This window comes from Puma concolor, chromosome B3 (genome assembly GCF_028749965.1).
Source record: "Puma concolor isolate L17-30 chromosome B3, mPumCon1.1.hap2, whole genome shotgun sequence".
NCBI lineage: Eukaryota > Metazoa > Chordata > Mammalia > Carnivora > Felidae > Puma > Puma concolor.
The window spans coordinates 81,755,200-81,775,772 of record NC_141672.1 but is presented as its reverse complement, the minus strand read 5'-3'; the positions used below and the strand labels follow the sequence as shown (position 1 = coordinate 81,775,772).

General features: G+C 39.4%; 1 long non-coding RNA gene across 1 annotated transcript in view; it reads right to left on the bottom strand.

Moving 5' to 3' along the window:
- LOC147580159 (uncharacterized) overlaps nt 1–20,573 on the bottom strand; it is a 78,942-nt gene that overhangs the window by 36,474 nt on the left and 21,895 nt on the right. The window lies entirely within an intron of this gene.

Below are 20,573 nucleotides of genomic sequence, written 5' to 3'. Positions count from 1 at the left end.
GCCAAATCAGATGCTTAACCAACTGAGCCACCCCGGCGCCCAAGCAAGCATCTTTCTTAGAATCATAAGATGCCAAGCTTGAGGGCAAATGCCTACAAACTACGTCTGGCAGGACAGAAAAATGGAAAAATAGGTTCCTTAGTAGCATGATTGAGTTGCCACACCAATCCTGAATTGCTTACTCCCAGACTTCTCATACCAGAAGACAAAGCCCTGCCTGCCAGGGCCACTGTGGCAGTTTTCTATTATTTGAATGTAAATACATCCCTAACAGACCTCCTTTGACCATGCTCTGACCATACACGGATATCAGACCAGAACAGATAGCAGTATATCCTTTATTAGAACTTGCTTTAAGTAGAGTCCTCTGGATTTCTGAGCAAACACACATAGAGAAATAAACTCCACTGTGATAAAAATATCATCTTCCCAGAACTGTGTTCTGACATGTCATATGCATTGATTTCTTCCCCCTTTCAATAAATATGTATTGAATGCTTACTACATACAGTCTAGTCACTAACAATACAAGAATTAAAAAATATATAAAATCCATCTGTTAATAGAGTTTATATCTAGTTTCCATAAGAAATATCTTGTTTTAGTTTTTAAGAAACATGCTCATTGACCGGAGTGGCACTAACTGAACATTTCATTTTTCAAATGGTTAGCTTGGTATCCTGTAAAATTCAAAACTTCCCTTCCAAATAGTTGTTTTTTTTTTTTTTTTTAATTTTTTTTTTCAACGTTTATTTATTTTTGGGACAGAGAGAGACAGAGCATGAACGGGGGAGGGGCAGAGAGAGAGGGAGACACAGAATCGGAAACAGGCTCCAGGCTCTGAGCCATCAGCCCAGAGCCCGACGCGGGGCTCGAACTCACGGACCGCGAGATCGTGACCTGGCTGAAGTCGGACGCTTAACCGACTGTGCCACCCAGGCGCCCCCCAAATAGTTTTAAGAATATAGTTTTCTAACATGGGAAATACCACTAAAGTCATACTGAAAATTAAAAGCAGAGGATTCATGAATGAGTGCTACAATATCCAAATTAAAATTAAAAAAATCTTGTTTGAACAAAGAACTTTTAGACCTCTAGGGTTTTACTTTTTTTCCCTTTCATTTACCTTAATTTTTATATTTGTCTGAGTAATGTAATAGGGGTCAGTGGAAAACAACCTTCTCTGATGCTCAATAAAGTGTGTTTTTTGTGTTAGACACTGTAGGGAGTTTTTGGAGAAGCAGCAAGCTCACAAAAGATTTAACAGGCCAGGCTGCCCAACTTCATGACAGCTTAAATTATCTATCCAAACTCAGTGACATAGTTCTTGAGATCAGCCATTAGACTTTTCATAGGTGGGGTTTCAGGAACATCTGATGTTTAGAGACCAACACTCTTTATGCATTTAGGTAGGGAGTGATTTTTACTTTGTCTTTTCCCCCATGGACACAGCATTCTTGGACTGGTCCTGAGTGCTCCCCTGGCTCCATAATGCATGAGCCTCTTATGGAGATAGCTGATTTGGGAAGAGGCACAATGTATAATAACCTTGTGTAAATTATGTGAAACTAGAGTGGAACCCAGTTATACAGTAAGTAATTCATGAGTACAGCTCAGAATGCTCAAGGCTGGATGCACTATATTTTCTACCAGATCAGCTCCCTGCTATGATTTAGATCAAATAGGATACACATACTGTTTGTTTGTCTTTGTATTGGCAATGTGGTCATAATGAATTGTATGGCTTCCGTGAGCATACTAAGGATTGAGTGAATTAATTTTCCTGTTTGGTGACACCAGCTTGTCCTATTCCAATGCAAAGTGTCAATAATGTCAGAATTGTGCTTGAGCATAAAATATGAATATGTGCACTTGTGCTTGAATACAGGTCTATGGATTCTTTTTTATTAGACTATTAAACATGTGTGTGTATACACACACACATTCTTACATATAAACATAAAGCTTGTTCTCAGAGTGGTCCATTCAAATCCTGCATGCTAACGTAGTGGATACCTGCCTCCACCCTCCCAGAAGAACACATATTGATTCCAAAGGAAATTGATTTAGAGGCAGACTATGTATTCATTCTCTAAAACTTCTTGTCTGAAAGTCTATAAGTGAAAATCCTACCTTGTATGACTTTGTCAGGGAACCACACATGAATTACCATACCTCACCCATGTTCTTGAGGTAGCATGAGTTCATAAACATTCTTTAGACCACACTGTTCTAGTGTTGAAACAATTATGAAAATGTTTCCATTTAAAAAAAAAATTTTAAGATTTTATTTATTTTTGGGAGACAGAGAGAGCATGAGTGGGGGAGAAGCAGAGAGAGAAGGAGACACAGAATCTGAAGCAGGCTCCAGGCTCTGAGCTATCAGCCCAGAGCCCTGACGTGGGGCTCGAAACGACCAACTATGAGATCATGACTTGAGCCAAAGTCAGTCACTTAATCAACTGAGCCACCCAGGCACCCCAAAATTTTTCATTTTTGAATTTTGTTGATCATGTGATTGAAACCTAATATGATGCCTTTTAAGGGATTTTTCAGTAAATCTAAAGGTAGAGAGATGATAAGATCACATGCCACCTTTTCCCACCCTTTACAAACACATACCTGGAGATCCACTCTTACTGATGAGTAAGTATCTTTAAAAATTACAGGCATATGAGGATAGGAAAAGAATTTAAGAATAATTTTAAAAGTCAAAAGTAAAACATTTCTGAAGTCAATTCACCTTGTAATAGATGAATTACATGTGTGGTCTTTTATTGGTTTAAAAGAAAAAAACACTAAATTTTTCTTTATGACATTCAAGTGTTTTGTCAAACTATACCTGGCTATACTTATTACCTTCCCTTCCAACACTCCCAAACACACACACACAGAGTCAGAATAAACCTGAAGAAGACAGGTACATGCATTCATAGCATTCTGATGCAAGTTTTATATGCTTTAACATTGGCTACCCAGTCACAAGTGATGTATAAAAATGGGACAGAGCTTAAACTCCTTTGTGTACTTTGAACAGATAAATAGAATCACAATAATTCTCAACTCAGAAGAGGTCAAAGGGTGGGATGCTTCCCTGACCAATAAACTATCAAACCTTAACTGAGGACCAGATAATGCCACCATGTTGGATAGCATGTTCTTTCTCTAGGGAATATACATTTCTATGATATTATCATGCTGTTGTTGAATCTACTTGTATTATTGCAACCATTCCTGTCATCGATTGACACGAAGTTGTTTGGCATGCTACCTCACATATGAATCTATGTTCAGACTAAATAATTATCTAGTGCTGTCAGTGGGGCCTGATATAGTATAAGCAAACTGAATTTCTAAATACACGCTCTTGGTTCTGATAACAAATTAATATGGTGAGCTCTTAAAGTCAGGTCTGGATTCCCTTTGTTTCTCTTAATGTCAATATGTCTGAACAACAGGTCTGATATAACTCAAGTCACATTCAAGGTTACTGTATACAAATAAACATTATTTTTCAAGTCAAATTCCAGAGAGAGACAATAAGAAGACAAAAAATTGCTGATCAGTAAGAAAAATAGTAGCAACAATAGCAGTTTTTTACATTTGATAAATCATTTATAGATTAACAATTTCACGGCTGAGTTCTTTAGTTAGAAAATATCTCTAGTCATTATACAAGTTGATTAATTTACATGGAAATGTTTTCAAAAGTCAGTCAGAAGGTGGTCAAAACCAAGCCTTTACTATGGTCTTAAAATCTATCATTTATGCATGACCTTTAAACTTCTATAGAATTACTTCCTTCAGTTTTTCTAATATACCTGTTAAAATATCCTCAAAAACATGACTGTATTATTCTGCTGGGAAAGTGGCAACTCAGGCAGCAGCTCTGACATTAAAGCTGTTGTTGGTGTTTTATCTTCTTTGTATCGCTTACCCCAAACAGGCCTGATAGCTACTTGCCTGGAGCGAGGTCAGGGCAGAGGAGCCCCCTGAGCTGGCTCCCTGAGGAGGCCGCATGCCTGATTCGACCTTCCTCTCCAGCAGTAAGTGGGCTTCCTCTGTGCCATTTCCACACTTGTAAATATTTCAGTCAGTAGGCTCCCACCGGAGTAGAAAAAAATCTGACTCTTGCCCCTTCTTTCTTATATCTTTTTCTCCTCAGAGTTGGGGCGGGGGGGGGGGGGGGTGGAGGAGGGGGTGGGGAGGATGTGTTTTTAAACTTTGATGCTGAGAAAGGCTAGTGAGGCTTTAAAAAACTTGGTACTCTTCAATGAACATTCCTTTCAGAAAGTTTATTCTCAACATTGTTAGTGATAATGTCAATGCTAATGATAAAAATAAAAACTATTTATTGGTAGGTGCTCTAGGTCAGTGATTTCTAGACTTTCAAATTTTATGAACCTGAAAATTAATCAACAATAAAAAACAATTGGGAAACTGACATAGAGTTGCCAACTTTTCATTTTCCCAGGAAAGGTAATCTGAATAAACAATTACTATCCTTTATTGCCACCCTATCATGAAAAGGCAATTTGATACCAAAGCAGTTGGAAGAATCCCTGAATAAGACGTAGTTTCTTACCAAACAGAATAATTTGGCTTAATAAAATGTTCACTACTTTTTGTTTTTGCCATCCAATAATGTCATTACCGACTGGCACCAACGGATATATATCCAAGCCATAAGCAGCAAAAGCCCAATGAGGCAGACAAATGTTGTCTTTTTAGTTAGTAATGAGTTTTCCATTATTTCTTCTTCTTTTTTTTAATTTTTAAAACTTTATTTATTTTAAGTGTGAGAGAGAGAGAGAGAACATACTCTATTGTGTTTGTTTATTTATTTATGTTGAGAGAGAGCATGAGTGGGGGAGGGACAGAGAGCATCCCAAGCAGGCTGCATGCTGACAGCTGAAATCAGGAGTGGGACACTTCACCAACTGAGCCACCCAGGCACCTCACCTATTACTGGCATTGTTAACCCAACAAGAGCAATTAATAAGTAATTTCTGAGCCTCTACTGTAAAGATCTGTGCAGATCTTTAAAGGGGCAGAGAGAAAGAGGAGGAAAGAGAGAGAATCCCAAGCAGGCTCTGTATTGTCAGCAAGGAGCCTGATGAGGGACTAGAACTAAAAAACTGTGAGATCATGATGACCTGAGCCGAGATCAAGAATCTGACACTTAACTGACTGAGCCACCCAGGTGCTCCAAGCTTTTCATTGTTTCTGTATTCAATATTATATCAGTGCTTTGGGGCCTAGAAAGAATTCATTAATATCTTGCTTCTGAGAAATAAAGACCATTATAATTTCCATGACCTTCCAAATCCACTTGCTCAATGCTTTCATAAGAAAATTGAAGACCAGCAGAATCCAATTTCTAAATACCACACAACTCCCCACTCAGAGTTCAGATATCAGCTTCCAACTGTCTATACCCATATGGACACTTTTCAATTTATCGTCAATATTTGAGTGTCTAACAGGTATCAGATATGTTTACATGTTATTTCAGTTATGCTTGTGGTTTTCTTAACCTTTTGCTGTGGAAGTTAGCTGTCCTATTATACAGATAAGGAAAATAAAAATCAATTCATAGCTAACCCAAGCTCATACTGCTAGGCAGTGGTAAAGTGGCCATTTAGTGAGATCTTCTCCAAGTTAAATGTTTTTTTATGCTTTACCATGCAATTAGCAGGTATTTATCAAGTGGATCCATGGGTCCAGCACTCTGATTAGTGCTAAACCATTTACCAGCCAGGTTGGGGATACTAGGGTTGTCATGAAAAGGAAAAAGAGGTCCCTTGAGCTTCACCTGCTGTCTTCTATTAAGAGGAGAGTGAAAGAAATCTTTTTTAGTAAGAGTAACCCAGGGGCACCTGGGTGGCTCCGTCAGTTAGGCATCCGACTTCGATTCAGGTCATGATCTCACATCTCATGAGTTTGAGCCCCGCGTTGGGCTCTGTACTGACAGCTCAGAGCCTGGAGCCTGCTTCTGATTCTGTGTCTCCCTCTCTCTCTGCCCCTCCCCACCTTGTGCTCTGTCTCTCTCTGTCTCTCAAAAATGAATAAATGTAGGGGGGGGGGAAGAGTAATCCAGTGTGGTCCAGGTCAAGGAACACTGGGCAAGTCAGATGGATTCCCCCTCCATATCTCAGTATATTGGCTCTGAACTTCCTGATTCCAGAGGCAATAATGATGGCTCCCTCCCCTAATTTTTGCATCCTTTCCTGTCCTTGGTTAATTTTTTTGGTACTACCTCATGGTATCTACTGTACTGTTAGATAAAATTATGCTTTATTTTATGTTACTACTTATGTTTTCACAGGCTTAGATGAAGTGCCTCCCTCTCTCTCCTCACCAACTCTGTATGTATGTCTCATGTGCCCTTGAGGACAAAGAACCATATTTTGTATAGCACATATCTTTAAAGTAGAGATTCAGAAATTATTTATTAATTGCTCTTGTTGGGTTAACAGTGCCAGGAATAGGTGAGGTGCCTGGGTGGCTCAGCTGAAATGTCCCACTCTTGATTTCAGCTGTCAGCATGGAGCCTGCCTGGGATTCTCTCTCTCCCTCTCTTCTCTGTCCCTCCCCCACTCACGCTGTCTCTCAAAATAAACAAATAAAAAAGCACCATAGTTTCAAAAAAAGTGCCAGGAATAGGCAAATTATACAGTAGACAATGTCTCTAGCTCTATGTCTCATCTCCTTTCAATACTTTTCTCCTCTTTATATGACTCTCTTCCATGCCTACCCACCCAATCCAAAAGGTACTGGCCCCTTAATACTTCCTAGTAGATAAACTTTTGTTGCTCTTCCTAGAAAATTACTTTCCCTGTAATTGAAACTTGTAGTCCTTCTGTGTGGCCCGAGCTCAGCTACATATCACTGGTCACAGAAGTTAGGCTGATCAGCTAATTAGCACTAAAGTATGATAACTAGAAGTAATTAATTAACAGAAGCATCAGGTATAATGCGGATATTTGGAAACATAGGACTTGAACCCATTCACTCTTTCGTAATTAACACTAGTATTTGTGGTTCTCTATGTTTCCACTAAAGTAGTTTCAGAAACTCAGGGGACTCCGTTTTAGAAAGCCTCCATCTCTGCTGTTTTTCTGCCAGGCTCCATTTATTCATGATCCATATTTTGCCTCTGAGTAAGTCATAGAAGCTATGTTCCCATTTCAAAGGGGAAGCAAGAAAGTTAATCAATCTCTGAGTTTTGTCCTAGGCCCCAAACACCTAATAACATCCAAGAAGAGCCAGATCCCAAACAGGTTCCAGGACATTAGTTCAAACAAACCTCCATCAGACACGGGCATCAATACCCCCTACCTCTGGTAATTTATGGAATAACACCTAATGTTCACCTGACACTCGCCTTTGATCAGACCCTGCCCTGGATTCCCAAAGGAACAGTACCCTAGACCCCTTTCTAATATACATCTGTAATCCAAGCAGCAAGACTCATTCTCCTTTCCTTTCTGAGTCTCCAAGACACTCCATCTGCTGTTCTTTACCTGTCACTTACACTATTCAGGAAACTCTGTTTTCATGTTTTCTGACTTGTGTTTGATTTCCATCCCGCATGAAGCCAAGGACCCTCTTGGTTGGTCCTATAGGATCCTCCCCTGGCTTCTCGGGATCAGCCTGTCTGCATCATCACCATTAAGTAAAGCTTTCACAATTCATTACACTCCATGAACCCTGTGTTTTGAAACATTTTGTTTATCAAACAAAATTCATTTTTAGCCATATCTGGTTTCCCATTTTATTATATGTATACCTCTGTTAATCAAAGCTTCCGGTCATCATGAAGAAACCAGTATATAATCTTACTAAACTGGTAGACGCCAACAAACAACAAATTCATCTTTGTGGATGGATTTATCTATCTACATTGCAGCCTTATCATTGTAGATGGATAATTTCCTTTGACAGTTGAGAATAGTGACTGTAAAACACGTGGATTCTCCAATACTATCAACACTTTCCCGGTAGTCCAGAAACTGATTTAGAATTCCTGGTGAAACACTATACACTGAACATGATGCTCAATGCTCAAAATATGAAATTAAATAAGTCAAGGGCCCTTCCTTGATATGCTCAGGGTCTACTTTCTGATATGGATAACCAGCATTTCTACCTCCTCCATGTTTATTTGGTTTATTTCTTGACCACCTAGGGCTATCCTCAGGACTGAGCACTTAAGTGCTGTTATCTTTTGTTATCTTAAGCACTGTGAATAATTCAAGTACTTCTAGCCTAGCTCGGGACCAGCAGCTGCTACCAGGGTGACAGCAAACAAGGCAGCAGAGTGTAAGGTTAAGATGCCACCTGAAGGTGGGCCATCCTCTGGATTTGAATCTCAGCTCTTCCACTTTTGACTTCAGGGACTAGGGCAAATTTCTAAACCCTTCTATGCCTCACTTTTCTTATCTGAAAAACAGAAATAATAAAAGTGTTTACCTCTTAGAGTTTTATGAGGATTAAATGACCTATGTAAAGCATTTATCAAAATAATGGCACAAAGAACGTGCTTAATATTAGTAAATGATATTAATATCATCTATTATTATTATTATTACTATTATTAAAGGCGAAAATAAGAGTAAAAAAAACACTAGGATTCTGAGACTTAACAAGTGAAAAAGGATGTATTCTTTGGATCTTTAGCCAGAGATTTATCAGGTTTGAGGGGATCATTGTTTTGAGATTTAACAGAGGACAGGTGGAAGTAGATGAAAAAGAAGAACAAAGACAAAGAGCAAGGAAGGTGAAGCAACAAGACAGAAAATTTCCATTAAGGTCCATAGAAACTCGTGTCTCTCTTTCCTGGGTAATTTTGGATGACTAGGTTTCTAATTTTAAATATCATAATATGATTAAAATGTTGTTTTAGAGAAGAAAAATGGTAAAGAATTATAGAATGTTAAGTGGAAAGATCTGCCTTGTACGTAGTTCAAATGAAAATAAACCTAAGGTTTCTTTTAAGTTTTTTTATTTATTTTGAGAGAGAGAGTGCGAGCAGAGAGGTCAGGAGAGAGAGGGAGACAGAATCCAAGCAGGCTTGCTGCTGTCAGCGCAGAGCCTGACATGGGGCTCAAATCCACCAACCATGAGATCATGACCTGAGCCAAAACCAAGAATCCGATGCTTAACCGACAGAGCCACCCAGGTGCCCCTGAAAATGAGTTTAATAATGAAGCTAAGTGAGGCCAAGACTTCCAACTTTTTTTAAAAAAATTTTTAATGTTTATTTTTGAGAGAGAGAGACAGAGACAGAGAGCGAGCAGGGGAGGGGCAGAAAGAGGGAGACAGAATCTGAAGCCAGTCTCCAGGCCCCACACTGTCAGCACAGAGGCGGACATGGGTCTCCAACCAACGAAACTTGAGATCATGCCCTGAGTGAAGTTGGACACTCAACCAACTGAGCTACCCAGGCACCCCCCCCAACTTAAAAAAATTTTTTTAAATATTTATTTATTTTTGAGAGAGAGAGAGACAGAATGCGAGCGCGGGAGGGACAGAGAAAGAGGGAGACACAGGAATCGGAAGCAGGCTCCAGGTTCCCAGCCTGATGGCAGGGTGCTCCTTGAACTCCCTAACCTCGAGATCTTGACCTGAGCCAAAGTCAGATGCTTAATCGCTGAGCCACTCAGGCGCCCCCGCTTCCAGCTTTGAACTCGTCCCACTTTTAATCCTTCCAACTTTTAACTCTTGGAAGTTATGTCACTAACCTTCAGTGATGAATTAGTAAGGAATCAAAATTCATTCTGTAACCTTAAAAATTTGAAAACCTTATGTTTCCCGTTTCTGCTGTAACAATGACCACAGACTTAGTGACTTCAAACAACACAAATTTATTATTCTACAGTTTTGAAAGTCAGAAGTCCAAAATGGGTCTCACAGGGTTAAAAGCGAGGCATTGGTAGGGCTCAGGGGAAAGTCCATTTTCTTGCCTTTTCCAGCATCTAGAGACAGTGCACATTCCTTGGTTCGTGGTCCACTTCCATCTTCAAAGCCAGTAACAGCCAGGCAGTGTTTCTCACATTGTATCTCTGACAGTGACTCCTGTGCCTCCCTCTTCCATTTGAGCATCCTTGTGATTATACTGGGCCCACCTGGATAATGCAGGCTAACCTTCTCCCAGATCAACATCAGTTGATTAGCAACCACAATTCCATCTGCAACCTTAATCCTCCTTTGCCATGTAACCTAGCATATTCAGGGGCTCCAGGGATTAGGACGTAGTCATTTTCGAAGGGCCACTCTTCTGTCTACCGCAATAGTGCACTGACTTCATTATGCTTTAGCTGTTCATGCTGACAGAACCCAAACAGAATAGATCCCAATTTTACATTTTCATGTAGAGGCAATTAATACTATTAATGGAGATTACTTCTAAAGTCCAGTTAGAAAGCAGTTCTCCTCATTTACAATTGGGAAAATTGATTAACATTCCTGAGCAACAATCCCCTCACTTTAAATCATAATATCTACCTCATATTGTTGTGAGAATTAAATGAATTAATTTATGCAAAAAATTTAGGATGTCACAAAATGAGCAGTCCGTACAATTAGTTATTATTACTGTATTATAGTATTATTATTGTTATTATTGTTTAGCTTTATAATCTATATTATCTTTTAAATTCATGTATAGTTTTATATATTCATCAGTTGTTATCAAACCATTCATTTATCTAGTCCATCCATTGATCCACCATTATTTATTGAACGTCTATTGCAAAATGGACAGCATACTATACACAATAGGAATAACAAAAACACCTTATAATTTGGATAGCACTTTGCAATTTCACCATTTCAGAGTTTATCTTATCGGACTCTACTTAGAAGAAATGGTTCCTGCCCTTAGGAATTCATAGTCTCTTTGAGAAAACAACAGGTTACACACAAATTCAGCCAAATACCATAGACGGGTGTTGAAGGTTTGCAACATTGACAATTCACTAAAGCCCGACATTCATTAAGAGTAAGCCTATGGAGTAGGGGGATCACTCCCGGAAATGATAGTATCTACCATCTCAGTCGAGGGTGGGCTGGCTCTTCTCTCATAAACAGTGAGGACTAGACTCAGCAGGTAAAGCAGGCCCTGACGGTTCAAGAGAAAAAGAACAACAACAACAAATGCAGGCAAAGAGGAAAATAATCTATGGCCTGGTAGCTGTAATACCTCCATAAATTCCTCCATTATACAGTTAAATCCACTCTACAAATGCCCAGGTTTATGCTTCTGCCAAATAAGGGAGTGGTGGAAAAACACTTATTTGCACACAATCTCTCACTCAGTTTGTGACCTGAGAAAAGTCTGTCAGGCAAGCAACTGTGCCTCTGTGCCTCTTCCCCCAGAGTTGTATTTGAGTACATCCACTTGCTGTTTGGTAGGTTAATCATTGATTTGATAATCGTGCCACACCTGAGAGGACAGCACAGGGGGAGAGGGGGTAGCACTCTTCAAGAGAAAGAAAAGACAAGTACAAACTAGATGGACTGGGGAACCCAAAAGGAAAATAGTAAGTGAGGACACAAGACAGGAACTTCAGCTGGACTCTTCTATTCCTTCCACTAATCCCTTCCCTAATCTGGTTGCCTACCAGGAGCTTTGCTCCCAGGTGGATTTCTGGGAAGAGAAAGCCACCATTTGCTCCCTTTACCCTGGGGCCACACAGCTGCCAAGTGTCAGCTGAACAGAGGTGCATCAGAGGCCTGCAGTCAAAAGGCAGCAGGATGGCCAATTGCCATGAATTTCTGCAGCGTGTCTGGCATCTTGGCATCTTGCTGCTCTCCCCCTCCCCCAGGTTAACTGCTGAGAATCTCCGCCTCAAAAGCTGCTTATCCTACCAACCTCAGCTGCTGCCCTCCTTTCCCTATGCCGCCCTAATACCTTACCCCCTCACACCCTGCAAGTGAGATGAAGTCTGTCATATACCTGGCTCTACTTGTGAGACCACCTAAGCTCTAACGTAAATGTTTCTTTCCCCCCTTACGCACCCCCATGGGTAAAGGCAGAATTGCCGCGTCCCCCTTGGACCTGATTGCTAGGCAACACTCAGCCATGTGAATTTGTCACTTCTGTTTGGCGCAAATTTCAATTTCACCTCCAACTGTAACAACACTGCTCGATATATTTTAGATGCCACTGTGGTTGGATGGCATCCCAGGAAAGATGTGAAGTACTACTGCCAGGAATGAATGATTGGCATTGGGTAAAGCAATTCTCTGAACTCAGCCTTGGCAGACCATTAATTGTTAAGTCTGTTCTGCTACCACCAACCTCTTGTCAGAATCATGTCTATTGTAAGCCTTTGAGACAAGAGTCCAAATGGTAGAGCTCTCTCCCTCTGTAAGACTCGAATTATGTCGATAACGAAGCAGTGGATTTCTCGGCTCACAACATATTACTTCTTTCTACTTTCATCTATTGGCTGCACTTCCATGTGCAAAGAAAAATAGTTCTACGTATGAATATTACTGAGCTAAGAGCTACTATGTGCCAATTCAGATTCGGGCCCTGATAAGAGATTCACCTTCCCTTTGGTTTCTTCATCACAATCTGCTTCCATTCACGGTAACAATTAGATGCTGCTATGAGGAAACAAGTTATTAATGGAGGAAGATAGAAATTAATGCCAAACATACTCTGCTGACAATAAATATATAATATTTGACATGCGAAATTCACATACCGACGTTAAATCAGAAAACACGCAACATGAAAACAATTATAATTTTTGAATAAACACGGACCATCACTGGCAAGATATAATGCCATAATTCCCAAAGCCTCCATCTAATGTGGTCTGTCCAATGTTTCCATATACATGTTGAATATTATTTGTCCTTAAAGACACGTTCAATTGCCTAGACACCTACGTCGAATATCCTTAAATACTACAAAATTGCTCAATCGGCTCTAAAGATGCTACAGTGCGCAATGCTTTCATTTCTGTGCCTGTGCTAAATAACGGTGAAAATAGTAAGTCTGTTTTGATTTCCCCTTCAGCCCTCCATCCACCAACTTTTCAGTCAATTGATTATTTTTTTCCTCAAATCAAAACATCCTCAGAAAGCTTGGAAATATTTTCCTGGAATGAGTCTAATTAAATAGAAGGAGTCAGTCAGCTATGAGTGAGAATAGTGTTTCAGACTGCGTGCATTCCCTGATTCATTGGAAACAAAAGGAGTTTCTGTAACAGTGTGAATGAACCATGAAGTGTGCATGTTCTTTTAAGAAAGGCCAAGGGTGCAGTTCTATTTTCTTAGCTCTGCTTTCATATTTATGTGTCTCATTTCCAGCTCATTGCTGATGCCTCAGCTGCGCTATCCATCACCACTTTTATCCTCCTTGTTCCTCAAAAAGAACATAAAATCCTTTTTTATGTGGTGGTAATATTATTGCAAATAAAAGCAAATACCAAAATCTTTATTAGTCTGCCAAAATAATAAACTATTTAATAAAAGCATGCTGTAAAAATAAGGTCATTTGCATCACTCAAGTTACTTGCAGGAAATACAGAGAATTATTGGTCAAAAAAGTACAAACCGACAGCAATTATTTCCGTCGTTCATCTGACGCATTGTGCAATAGGGTTAAAATTCTGTTGATGTTTTGCATATTTCCTGAATTTAAATGCCTTTAATATTGCTCAAAACTGGTTTGGAAATTGGAAAATGGGAAAAAAAAAAAAGCCCAATTCTCACAAAATACTGATTTCTTGTTTGTAAAAAGATCTTTGGTGAGGGAAAAGGACTAAGTAGACCGGCCTCTTTGCTGATACCTTTTTCACAAATGTAGAACTTGACCCACTGATAACCTTGATATGTTAAGATTTATTGCCTAAATATTTACCATTTTAATATCCAATATTAATTTTATTTGCTTTGGATTTGTGACCATGCTTCGGCTGTATAATTTTTCCCCTCTTTGTATTCACCTTTTGTCATTTCTGCATGCACACCAATATAAGACACTTTATTTGAGAAGGTTAGTTTAACAGTGAAAGTTAACAATACATGTATTATTTCTAAATAAATGCCTCACGTTTGATCTTTTAGCCTATTGTGATATAAACCCACCGATTCTTTTTCCCTTGTAATTTCCATCCTCAGCTGGCAGACTTGGAAATACGTTATTGATATGTTCGTAACATAACCAAATCAGTAGGGTGATAAGGACTGAGGTATCAGTTGTGCAGTCCTTGCATTACCAAGAACAACCTGTATACTGTTTCGTCTACATAAAAAGCCCACACAACAATTAAGACTCTTTTCAAGACTATATATAAAGTATTTACATTATTTGTTTCATGATGACATTTAAAGTCATGAGAAGCTCATCAAACTCCAATTATTTCTATTTTTGCTTTATAAAGCCTTTGGTCTATGGTTGTTTTCTTTGGGCCACAAATTAATGACACCATTTTTAGTGACATCAGGTTAACCTAAGAAAATGAGGTGCAATTTCTACCTAATGTAAGGAACCCGAGGGATAATTTATCTAGGAAAATTTGGACATGTGAAATAATACTTTTAGGAGAAAATAAAGGCAATTAAATTCAGATCCTATGCATTATGGCCTGAATTTGTGTCTCCCCCAAAATTCATATGGTGAGGCCCCAGCACCCCAGTATCTCAGAATATGACTGTATTTGGACATAGGGCCTTTAAAAAAGTCATCAGTGTTAAATGAGATCATATGGCCTAATCCAATCTGACTACTGTCCTTCGAAGAAGAGAAATTTGGACTCATCAAGAGACAGCAGAGGTGCAAACCTAGAGGGACGGCCAAATGAAAAAACAGCAATAATGCAGCCATCTGAAAACCACAGAGAGAGGCCTCAGGGGAAACCAACCCTGCCAGCACCTTAAACTTGGACATCCAGCCTCCAGAACTGTGTGAAAATAAATGTGTGTTGTCTAAACCACCCAGTCCGTGGTATTTCCTTACGGCAGCTCTAGCAAGTGAATGCACTATGCAATATAAACAGGAATTGTTTAAAACTCTATTTGCGATATCAAATCATATATAGTATTAATTTTGGCCAACTCTACCATTCGAATGTGTTAAAGACAACCCCAACTGACCGTGAGCAACTCAGTGTCATGATAGAACAAAAATCCAACCTGACCCCCTAAATTCTGTGTTATCACACAGTTGCAATCTGAAAATTTTGCATTATATTTGAAATTCTTTGTGCCTCAGGAGTTCTTTTTTTTTTTTTTTTAATTTTTTTTTTTCCAACGTTTATTTATTTTTGGGACAGAGAGAGACAGAGCATGAACGGGGGAGGAGCAGAGAGAGAGGGAGACACAAAATTGGAAACAGGCTCCAGGCTCTGAGCCATCAGCCCAGAGCCTGATGCGGGGCTCGAACTCACGGACCCTGAGATCGTGACCTGGCTGAAGTCGGACACTTAACCGACTGCGCCACCCAGGCGCCCCAGGAGTTCTTTTTTTTTAATGGTTTTATTTATTTTTGAGACAGAGAGAGACAGAGCCTGAGCAGGGGAGGGGCAGAGAGAGAGGGAGATACAGAATCTGAAACAGGCTCCAGGTTCCGAGCTGTCAGCACAGATCCTGATACGGGGCTCGAACTCACGGACGATGAGATCGTGACCTGAGCTGAAGTCGGATGCTTAACTGACTGAGCCACCCAGGCACCCCTGTGCCTCAGGAGTTCTTAACCTGGATCTATAGACCACAAAAAAGCCTCTTAATATTTATTATATACCACATTTTGTAGGCTTTGCATGTATTCATTGTAATGGGGAGACTGTGTCATCCCCAAAAGTTACAGCTACTTAAATCTTGGGATACTGTTTCTATTTGATCAATCACTAGGCAATAGAGATTATTCCATAATGGAAATAAAATCTAATGCTAAGTATCTTTATTAGTAGGTTTAGATAGGCAATCATTTGTCATCAAATGTATGATCTGGCTAGTCCATAGTGAGATGTTGGACTCAGTGAGAAAGTCATAGGACTTGAAAATTTTGTCAGAAGACGAGATACATCTTTTTTTTTTTCTTCCTCAAAATGAAATGTTTTCTGAGACAGTTTACTGGCTTGTAGCTTCCAGGCTCATAAGGATCACATAAGTTCTGAAGATTTGCAATATGTTAAATTCTAAGAAAAACATCTGCAAATTTAATGAATTTTATTCTCTGCAGAGAAGACCCTGAGATTAAATTTTTAATCTGGGCTAAGTGCTGTGTCTTCGTCAATGACACTAGGGTAATTCCTAGAAAGTCACAGTTCTTTCTTGACATCATCTACAAGAGATTAAGAAGCTCTCCTACACAAAGCTGACATCCCCCAATAGTTGTTGGATTTGTCTACAATGCGTTTAAATTCTTGCCACCATCCTTCTGGATTCATCAGATTCAGTACTGGGGATTATCCCAGGGAGCAACAATCATGCGTGGGAGAATCAAAAATGCTGAAACGCAAAATCTCCACTATGCTGGTTTGTGGCCCAGTTATCTGTTCTGGAGTATGTCTGAAATATAATATAGAAGATGGGGCGCCTGGGTGGCTCAGTCGGTTGAGCGAACGACTTCGGCTCAGGTCATGATCTCATGGTTTGTGAGTTTGAGCCCCGCGTCGGGCTCTTTGCTGCCAGCTCAGTCAGAGCCTGGAGCCTGCTTCTGATTCTGTGTCTCCCTCTGTCTCTGGCCTTCCCCCACTCATGCTCTGTCTCTCTCCGCCTCAGAAATAAATAAACATTAAAAAAAATAAAAAATAAATAACATAGAAGAAAGGACATACTTCACCTTTATCTGGCCACTCATCTAAAGAATCCATTCTTGGCATCGTTTTTCCTGGAGATTTAGTGTAGATCTTCTCAGAGGGCACCAGAGTAGATTGGAGCCTGTCTCAGAGAAAGAGCAGGACAGCAGAAGAAACACCAGGGCTTCTAGGACCAGTGGATGCCAAAGTCTCTTAAGGGGCCCACAGTTTTGAAGTCCATCTAAAGGCACCATCTGATTTGCTGCTGTGAGTAGGGACTTAAATTCTCAGAAACATTCTCATGGTTTTGTGAGTTCGAGCCTCGTGTCAGGCTCTGTGCTGGCAGTGCAGAGCTTGCTTGGGATTCTCTCTCTCTCTCTCTCTCAAATAAATAAATAAACTTAAAAAAAAATTCTCAGAAACATTTGATGAGAGGAACTTCCAGGAAAAGACTGAAATTCCTTCTACTAAAGGCAATGTGCCCTTGGAACATTGTAATATGTTTACAAATATAAATGAGACCATTTTTTACCATACATGGCACTTTAAAAATTCCTTTTTTACACAGGAGGAAACTATAGCCCAAAGATGATAAAGGTCAAAAAGTTCATAATAGACCCAGATTCAAACCTGGGTCTACCTGGCTCCAAAGCCAGTATTGTCCACCACATCACCACTGCTTGATCCATCCACTTCCTGCTTTGCAAACTGTGGCAGGTCTACAGGACTATATTAAAGCAGCCACCTAAAAAGTAGCATCATACCTGAGATAAGCAAGTTAAAGAGTACACGTTTGAAGTGGTAACTTAAGCATAGAAAGAAAGCCGTAAGGGTCTCCCACTAAATGCCCATACCTCCGTCTAAATAGTTGAAATAAAACCAGTGCGGACACTGGGAGAGAGACAAAAGACTGAAGAAATCTTACCGGTTTGTAAAATTCAAGCAAATAGATCCATGTTTCAGCTGTTTAAACCGGATAACCATACTTTTCCATAACCACTTCACTTCATAATACATGCTTAATGAATGCATTTAATTCATTAAACAAAACATGGTATGACATTATATGAGTCTCCTATGCTGGTGTTAAAAACATCACCCCAACCTTAGTGCCTTAATGCAAGACAAATGTATTCTTTCTTTTTTCTTTTTTTTTTTTTTTTAACTTTAGAGAGATTGAGCTCGAGCAGGTGAGAAGGGCAGAGGTAGACAGAGAGAGCGTCTTAAGGAAGCTCCATGCTCAACATGGAGCCAGACACAGGACTCTATCCCACGACCCTGGGATCATGATCTGAGCCAAAATCAAGAGTCGGATGGATGCTCAACCAACTGAGCCACCCACCGCTCCCCCCAACAAAAATTTATTATTTTACAATTCTAGAGGACAGATGTCTGAAATCAGTTTCACGGGGCTAAAATCAAGATGTCAAGCAGGACCACACTCCCTCTGGAGGCTCTAGGAGAAAATCTCTTTCCTGACTTTTCCAGTCTCAAGAACTGCATTCCTTGACTTGTGGCTCCTTCCCTAATCTTTAATGCAATATAATATCATCTTGCTTTAGTCACCACACTGCCTTCTTCCATATGCAAATCTTCCTCTGCCTGTCTCGTATAAGAATCTTTGTGATTAGGGATGCCCTGGTGGCTCAGTAGGTTAGGCATCAGGTCATGATCTCATGGTTTGTGGGTTTGAGCCCTGCATCAGGCTCTGTGCTGACAGCTCAGAGCCTGGAGCCTGATTCGGATTCTGTGTCTCCCTCCCTCTCTGCCCCTCCCCTGCTCATATCCTGTCTCTCTCTCTCTCTCTCTCTCTCTCTCTCTCTCTCAAAAATAAATAAACATTAAAAAAATTTTAAATCTTTGTGATTACATTTAAATCCCATCTGGATAATTCAGGAAAATCTTACAATCTCAAGATTCTTAATCACATCTGCAAAGGTCCATTTGCCATATGAAGTAACATTAACAGGTTCCAAAGATTAAGACCTACCTGGGTAACTTTGGAGGATATTATTTAGCCTAGGCAATCATACAAAACCTCTATCATTATGGTATACTGGAGAATTGAAGCACTTATTCCGATTTTTTAACAACAGTCTATAATTTTTTTAAGGGACTAGTAATAATATTTATTTAGTGCTTATTTTGTACAGGCACAGCTCAAGATATTTTATATATATTATACAAGTTAGAACAGCAAAACGTATTATGAGGTAGGTCCTCTGTCATTCCTATTTTAAGGATGGAGAAAACTGAGGCACAAAAAATAAGATTATCAAACGTGCCCAGGGTCATAACTACTTCATTAAATTATCCAGATTAAAAGCACAGTAGACTCTTGAATAGCACTGGTATGAACTGCACGAGTCCATTCATACACAGATTTTTTTTGTGGTAAATACAGTACAGTGTTATAAATGTATTTTCTCTTTCTTATGATTTCCTTTTCTCTACCTTATTTTATTGTAAGAATAGACTGTATAATACATATAATATACAGCATATGTGTTAATTGTTCATGCTATCAGTAAGGCTTTCAGTCAATAGTAGGATATTTAGTAGTTTTCAGGGAGTCAGAAATTGTACATGGATTTTCAACTGCATGAAGGGCCAGTGTCTCTAACCCCTGTGTTGTTCAAGAGTCAACTGTATTTGCACATATAAACAAACTCCTTAAAATATCATTTCATATTGCCCATGCAGCTATTCTAGTATGTTATGTAGTTTATTGACTGGCAGCTACAATGTGCTCTTTGTATAAAGTTATTTTTTTTACGGACAAACTTTAATTCTTACTTGGAATCGTTTCTAAACAATAAACCCACTAAGTCCTTCATTCTGCTACTGGTAATGATAATCCTATTTCCTGAGCACCTTTCTTTCCTCCAAATGTCACAAAGTTCACGATAGAGTTACATAGTAAAAGAAAGCAATTTCTCTCACCAAAGAAGCATGAGATAGATAGCAGGCCTTGGCAGGCCTTGGCATATGCTCAATTTCTGTTGTTACTCAATTCATTAATTGCTTGTTTTTATTTGAAAGTCTTCTCTGAATGTGTTCCTTATAACTTTTAAAACTTCTTTTTATACTCTTGTTTTCAATGGTCCCTTACAGGCTTACAGATGGAGATCTGTTTCCCTTATCCTCATAGGTCACCCATGTTCTTGTTTTTCTTTGTGGAAGAGGAGGGGAGAGTGAACAAAAACAGCTCTGTTGTTTAAGATCTTTTACACACATTCCTTAATCTTTGGAGCTTTCTTTAAACCTTAGCTATATGGTGGTGTGTTGGGAATTTCTTTCTGGAGTTTTGAAGAATGTACCTTAAATAATGGAAAAGTTGTAGAATTTGAAGACTCAGTGAAAAGTTAAGTTTGATCCCAAACCCACTGGCAAGGGTTATGGGTTTTATTTTGTTTATAGAGGTTTCAAGTTACCCCAAGCATGTGTAGTTTGTTGTGTTATTAGATTACTTCCCTTGTAACGTTATCAGAATACATAATTGTCCTGGCCCCTTCAGCTTAACTAAATGGAGTGCCCCCAATGGTAAGAGTTTTATACACCACACCATGTAGAAAGAAGAATGGTTTTCAGCAGAGTCTGGCCTTGTGGCACCTCTTAACACATGATACTATCAGGGCCTTACTACATTTCTCTCTATCCCAAAGAAATAAATATACCATGGTAATATGCATAAAGAAGTAGTGTCTTAATGAGATGGTGACTAATGGCTGTAGTGACTGGTCAAGTCGTGTTCAGATGAAACTATAGAAAAAGATTGACTGATTGATTTTTTAACTATGAACAATACTG